The sequence below is a fragment of the Amblyomma maculatum genome, chromosome 8 (assembly GCF_055883805.1).
Source record: "Amblyomma maculatum isolate TAMU_Amacu chromosome 8, ASM5588380v1, whole genome shotgun sequence".
Classification (NCBI taxonomy): domain Eukaryota; kingdom Metazoa; phylum Arthropoda; class Arachnida; order Ixodida; family Ixodidae; genus Amblyomma; species Amblyomma maculatum.
Window position 1 is genome coordinate 69,097,768 of NC_139351.1, and position 8,039 is coordinate 69,105,806.

Sequence of the window (8,039 nt, forward strand, 5' to 3'; positions counted from 1 at the left end):
TCACGTATGCCTTACAGACCGGACCCATAGCAATCACGTGACCCTGCTGTCCAGTATGCTTACCCTTCGTTACGAGGGTCCCTTGGCTTAGCACGCAAGAAATGCAAGAGTCAGTGCAAACTAAAGTGTTCTTATACTGACGAGCCCACCTTCATCATTTGTTTATTCAGTGTAATAGCTGAATGATTTTCCTGTTACTCCTGTCTCGTGAGCTTGATTTGTGATTTTACTGTGACCGTCATGAAGGTATAACGCCAGTTCGTTCTGCAGCACTGCCACAAATCAATGCAGTACGAACAAGATTTGCCAAAGCATTTGAGCGTTTGCCAAGCATTGATGGCACGTTTGTATGTAATAATTCATCGCCTTTATTTCAAGGCAGAAAATGTGTAGCACTCTTCTTTGCTTCAACATGCCAGGCAAGAATCATTGCCTTCTATCTTCGAAAGGAACTTGCGCCAGCAGGTGGGAATTTAGAGCCGGTCCCATGCCTTTCATCTCTTGTCCGTTTTTTTCTTGCATTCACTATAATGCTACGTGAAAAAGACGAGACTCATGGCAGACGACGAGTGAATGGTTATGCTCTGCGCATCTCGGATTAATCTTGCATCTTATGAAATCACTAGTACATCTTCTGGGACTTCTGGATACGAACTCAGTCTCTGTCTCTTTCTTTCCTCGTGGTCACCATTGTTAGGAACTCTACGGAGCAATGATTCGTAGTGTGTGATTTGAAATGGGCTCTCGTTTTTCGGCCGAAGCAGAGCTTCACACAGTGGTTTCTGTAGCAACCGCGTGATCATCAAATCCTCGTTTGGGAAATCTGCATAGCGGTTTTCGCCACGCCGTTGCAATATTAGAGTGCTGACTAAATGATACATATTTCTTAGCCGTAATGGAAGGACGCGCCACCGCCCATTATAAGGCGCCATTTTATTACCCTACCATTGGTCTTACTTTCATTGATGGACGCTACTAACTGTGCAGCCCTGAAAAAAGGTTGAGGCTGAACTCACCGACGAGTCGTTATAACGGGAACAAAAGCGATAAAGTGGCCAGCAGTGGGTTGTTTCTTTCCTGTTTTGTTGCGTCCAGTGTTATACGAACTTCTTTTACATATTATGCAGCGGCACGCTATACTGCGATGCTAAATTCGTCTTATAATCATCGATGCTCACAAGTATACTACCACACTAGAGACAGAACAGTCTCATTGCTGTCCTGAAGGCACCGCAGTTTAGAGGAACACTTTTTCGTACTTTTATTGTTCTGACAATGACCCCTTAGCGAACCCAGAAAGAAGCCTGCTTTCGTTTCTCCTTTCCTAAACGAATGCAACTAAAGAGCGGAATTCATCATTCACGAATAAAATGTGTGGCTTTTTTTTTTGTTAAAGAAGATGGAGTAGTACTACTTCGAGAAACAGAATGTAAAGTAATAGAGAGATTTAGTACACCATGATTCGCGATGCGCCACCGTGGCCCTTTACCGCGAGCGGGGGGTGCTCACGCACTGATTGGTCACGATGTTGTCGGTATACGTACTCATTTACAGCATGTGGCGCCATCTATCTGCGTTAAGGGGATCTGGGCATGCGCAGTGGCTGAAGATTTCATCACCTATGCTTCATGAGAGCGGCACTCGAGGGAGTCAAGTTGCTTATTTTAGGCTGGCTGCCTAGGTGGAATGAAACGGCTACTGCAGCTGTGCAGACTTTTTGCACCCCCTAGAAGCTTGCAGCCGCCCTAATCCATGTTTCTAGAATAACATCAGTGCGTGCAGTAGACTTCTCGTCGACGCACATAAAGTGAAGTCGGCTGCACACTCATGAACTGAGGAGTAGGTTTACAGGCTATGCCTTGATATTCCAGCCGTAACCAGCTGTATTTGATGCAGCAGGTATTAACATATGGATAACATAGCTTCTAAAAAGTTAATTGATGGGCTAGTTGCATGGTTTCAGCTGTTGTAATAGTATTATTTAGCGCAGAACACAGAAACCACAAAAGAAAAAAATGTTTTTTCCTTTGTGTCTATTTCGTCTCGTAGATGTTTGCGCGAAATATTATTAATAAAATGACGTACTTTCACGTTTGGTACATTTGAGCAGAGGTCACTTAAACGCCCAGTTAGGCCTTTACTTGTGATGGAGAGGGTATGGGGCCGCGATTTAGGCCCTATCTGTACACGAAGCCGGAGTCATTTTCAGGGAAGTTCGATTTCACATGGTTGTCCTTCTGGATGAGAACAGTTTGGGAGCAGCAATGCTATAAACGCCAAAAAAAAAGTGCATTTCATGAGCAGACGAATAAGTAAAAATAATAGCCGTGTAATACACATCAAAATATTGGCAACGGTCAATCTAGAATGACCCTTCACAATGCTTTACATGCTTTCATATTATGCAATATTAAGAAACAAAAGAAGCCAGAGCAATGAGACAGCGACAGCCGGGCAGAGAAAGGGAGGAACAAAGGAGCAGAATGGCAGGGAGTTGAACTAGGTGACGCCATGTGTGCAGCTTATTGTTGGGAAACGGAACGAATGGGTATAATGGAAAGGAAGAGAAAAATGAAAAATCAGTTCTTTGCATGAATATATGTCATTACTAATTAGGTACACATGATGCACATAGAAAACACATATCCTTAAGCTCAAGTCTAGTTTTTAAGTATCTGAATAGTAGTGCTTTTCCCACTTTGGTTTGGAATGAAAGCCTAGTCAAAGACCCCAGAATCTTGTTTTCCGAAAGGAGGCTATGATCCAAGAATATTAAAGGGGCCACCAGAAAGACAAGGTGGAGTTGACGCCGAAGATACTCAAAAAGTAGGTTCCCAGAAATTTTTATAGACCACTACCAGCCACAGGTGACAGAGCTGGGCAGCTTCGCAGAGGACGAGTCCGAGAGGGGTAAGGTGGTCCGAGAGTTATGGTCAGCCGCAAGGGGTAGAAGTGAAACTAAATGCAGGTTTTGGAGCAGGGCTTGCCGATGTCTTGCACATATGTAAGGTGTCTTGTTGCTTCTGCTCTTGTCAGGGATATATGGACAATGTGTTCATTACTATGGGCTGTTCAAGGTGCAAGGTTCAAGTCATTCTCGAGAATGTCATGACCATCTTCAAGTGTCCTAAGTTGTAGACGTCTTACAGCAGCGAATATTGTCGTTGCTAGTCGCGGGAAGATTAACTAGGGGTTGTATGGTGACATGCATAGTTTTATGTCACATTCTAGCCACTAAGCGTAACATACTCCAAGTGTATAATAATAATCAATCAATCAATCTTTAATCAATCAATCTTTATTTAATGTGCGCAGGAACAACCATGTGGTCTTTGTGCTGCAGCACAAATAAAAAAAAAAGAAACAAAAATGAAAAAGCACAAACATGTTTACACACACAAAGAGAACACAAAAAAAGAAATAAATAATACATGAAATGAAACAGACGAAAAGTATCACGGAAAGTAAGCAAACAATGAGTAGCATCACTTATATACACAGTGAGAGAATTTTTTAGCACACCAGGAAATAAAGAAGAAAAAAAAAAAAAACGAACGGTAGATAGAAGACAAAAAAAAAAAACAACAACAAATAACTGACATTGATTATAGTAATATAGAAATATACATAAAATAAACAACCCTTCCAGGCGCAACAAGTGCATGGTACTTAAAACACAGGCTAGAAATACAGAATAATACAATAAAGAAGTAAAATTGAACAAGGGGCAGTAAGATTCGAATATAAAGTTTAAAGTTGAAATATAAGTAAGAAACGGATAAAAAGTAGTTCACGATACAGACAGCATTGAACAGGAGAAAAAGCAAAAAGTGAAGTAAATACAATTTAAGGCTAGAAAGTGGGAGTTTTAAGTGATAAAGTACTATTTAGAATACAACGCTACGAACATCCAATGTAAATGAACAGAGCGAGTTTTGGAAGATGTCAAGGTGAGGACAAAAAGAGTCAAATAACCACTGCATCCTGTCCAGAGGGGAGTGGGAATGAAGAGGAGAAACCTGAAATGGTCTGAATTCCCTCATGCTCTTTCGCGGAACGCGCAGTAGGATGTACTCTAAGAGCTGAGGGCACATAATGTGGCCATGAAGGAGTTTGTACAGAAATATGATATCAAGTCTGATACGACGGCAGTGAAGGGTAGGAAGATTCAGTTGGGCGCTCCTGGTGGAGCGAGAGGGGGAAGTTGCGCAAGGAAAGCGATAATGAAATATCCGTAAAAATTTTTTTTGTACTCTGTCAACCTTGTCCAAGTTCGATTTGCAAGTGCCATTCCAAACAACCGACGCATACTCCAAGACCGGCAGGCATATGGACAGGTACAGTTTTAGGAACGGAAGTGGAGTATGGAACTCTCTCGAAAGTCTGCAAACGAATCCGAGTGTGCGCATAGCCCGCTGAGCAATGCGGTTAGTGTGAGAGGAGAAGCTGAGGGTGCGGTCAAAAAGTACACCAAGGTCATTAATTTCATCAACCCTATCCAACAGCACGGAATTCACAGAATAATGGTAGAGAAAGCTATGTGTTTTACGAGTAAAGGACACAACCCTAGTTTTGGAAGAATTGAGGGTAAGTCGATTCATCGCACACCAATCAGAAAAAGCAGATATGTCCGATTGCAACAACACGCAATCTTGAAAAGAATGTATTACCTTGAATATTTTTATATCATCAGCATAAAGAAGAAACGAGGAGTTCTTTATCGCCGCGGAAACATCATTAATAAAAACGGAGAAGAGAAGCGGGCCTAGTACTGAACCTTGAGGAACTCCACTCGTTGCAGGATAAACGAAAGAAGTCTGTCCATTGACACTGACAAAGCAGAAGCGATCAAGAAGATAGTTGCGTAGGAGGGCTACGAGTGAGACTTCAACGCCAGAGAGTAGAAGTTTTTCAAGAAGTAGTGAGTGAGTAACAACGTCGAAAGCTTTGCTCATATCACAGTACACAGTGTCAACCTGACCCCTCTGAAGGACTGCTGCAGAGGCATACGTCATAAACGTGACAAGGTTGGTAGAAGTAGAGCGGCCCGACATGAAGCCATGTTGATTCGGTACTATGATATGTTTGAGATGGAAGGAAAGTACGCTGTGCAAAGCTAATTCGAACAGCTTAGAGGTTGCACATAGAAGAGAAATCGGACGATAATTGGAAACATCAGATTTGTTTCCAGACTTGAAGACAGGAAACACGCGTGCCATTTTCCACACGCGAGGAAAGGCAGCATTTTTTAAACAGTTATTAAATATGGCAGTCAGTACTGGTACGAAGATATAACTGAAGGCTTTTATTATGGCAGCTGGAATGCCATCAGGTCCAGGAGACAAAGATGGTCTCAGACGCTTAAGACTCTCAGTTATCAACTCCTCGTCAAAGAGAATGGAATTAGATAGTGCACCAGATGGGAGGCAAACGGAATCACAATGTGGATGTTTGTAAACGGAGGAAAAATGTTGAGCAAAACTGTCGGCAACATCCCGAATTTCCGAACCCTGAGAGTCAACTAAGCTGATACTTAAATCTGATTTAATGGAACGCTTGCGAACGTAACGCCAGAACTGACTAGGACGATTTGAGGCACTCCTCTCTAAAGACTCAAGATAGGAGTCGTAGTCCCGCTTGTATAAGCGTTTGCAAAGAGAACGCACACGGCGAAACTCATCTGCCCAATTGTGAAACCCAGGGCGTTTCGCTTTACCATGGGCCCGTTCCTTGAGCTTTAACGCCGTTATTAGTTCCCTTGAAAACCAGGAAGGGAACTTCCTACGCGTAGGAGTATACAAAGGTATGTACCGACGCATACCATCAAGAACTATTTCTGTAAAGCGACTGACTTGTCTATCTGAATCATTAATGTCATTTAAAAGGGACCAGTCGACGGAAGAGAAGAAATTGAAAAGACCGACATAATCACCACGTGCATACGCGAAACGGGGCGAATTCCCCACCCGATCTGAATTAGTAGAAGGTGAGGCAGAGAGAGCAGTAGTAATAATAATAATAATAATAATAATAATAATAATAATAATAATAATAATAATAATAATAATAATAATAATAATAATAATAATAATAATAATAATAATAATAATAATAATAATAATAATAATAATAATAATAATAATAATAATAATAATAATAATAATAATAATAATAAATAAGCGATGTAAGCACTCCAAACTACAGCTGAAAAGCCTATCAGAAGACCTGAATACTTTGGAGCAAGAATGTGCACTCTCCTTCCTCTCGTCACTGCCGCAGGACCACGCCAAAGGTGGGTCAGCGGTCACCATCATCGCGAAGACCTTCAGCCACGTAACGCCAATTGTAAGTACGCAAACCTACCTAACTAGCCCAACTAGGCGTATTCAGAGAGAGGCAGCAAAATATATATCAGAATAGATAACCTGATATGTCCCTTTTTATCTCAATACAGTTCTGTATTGCGCTTGGTTTCAATAATGTATTTATTGGCTCACCTGAGCACCATCGATCAGTCCTTCGCAATACGCGTCACATTAACCTGAGTCTAGCACACAGAATATCGTTGAGTAGAGTGTTGTCTCTAAAATACGTTTCTTGTTAGCTGCTTTTAGAGTTGGACTATATAGCTCCTTTTCATATCATTCGAAACTGGCGGCAGTATGATTTGGAGCCTTTTCCTTAACAACCTACTTTAGGCCTCACAGCATCGATTGGTATACCTCCCTTTGAGACAGAGATAGAGAAATGGAGGTGCCTAGAACGCTGGGAAAGGCTGTTAAAATAAAAATAAACCATTTGTTTTACATTTGCCAAAGCTCTTCTGCCGAGAGGTATAAAAACACTATAAATGTGGATTCGGATTCCCTATTACATTTAGTTCTCTCTTTTGCCGTTCTGTTCTGGAATTCATGACACAGGGATGAAAAAAAAAAAAAAAAAGATTGCGATACACGGTATCGTATAGCGCACTGCGGCACAGCCTGGTATAGAGGGATGAGGTAAAGTTTCGAATTGTAAAATATATCAGAAAGGATGCTATCGCTGGACGGAATAGAGGAATGAAATTATGAGTGCTGACGCAATCAGGGTCTTTTCAGGAGGCCAAAATGAGGTTCTTCTTTCGAAAATTCTATTACTGCAATCTCGTCATCTCTGATACTACGCTGTGCACACAGTACCCAAGTCTCGCACGAGCTGGTTCACGTAATATTTGGCATTTATTTATGTACATTATGAAGCTTCCGATTTTCCTGTTGCTGTTTGGTACTATAGCGGTTTATCGAAAATAAAATGACGCCAGGTTTGCTTTGCGGATAATGAAATCTACTTCGTGCGCTTCAACAGAGAGCGGTGAAAAATGTAGAAAAGTAAAAAAAACAATACATTTAATTGAACGACATGCTTTGTCATATACCTATAGAACGCAGCGGCCAATGCCTCTCAACTTAGACCCACAAACCTTGCAAGGCTTGCCTCTTGTATCATATAAGTTCCTGGATATCTCGGTTAATCCGGGAATTATTCCGGGTAATACCTTACTGCAGCACTATCTCCTGTGACGACACGCTAACAGACGGAAAAGCATTAACCACGAAATCATAGTAATAACTTGGTGCCATTGGCTGGAAAGCACAATTTCAAAAGAATTTGCCGCTTCTTTCTTGAGTTTTGTCAGACTATAGCGTGATGCGATTTTCACAAAAAACTAAAGAAGAGCGTTGCCTTTTCTTTTAATTAAGGATACTTTTTTTATTATAGCTTACATTTGAAGAATGTTTCGTCGCCGTTGTACCTTGAAAATTTTGTGCCCTCCTGCAGAGCTATCAGCTCATATTGTCAAAATTACAGCTTCGATTAATAAATTCTTCAACAAATAAATAAGGAAAATATATAACAGACAGAGCTTGATCTACAATGACTGAGTACTGAGTTTTGATGAAAAGCCCCCGTCGCTGAAGAAAAGAATAGGACACAGTGTAGAAAAGAGAAAAGTTAAACGCTTGTATTGCTGCACGGCTTGTTTGTAATACTTTAAT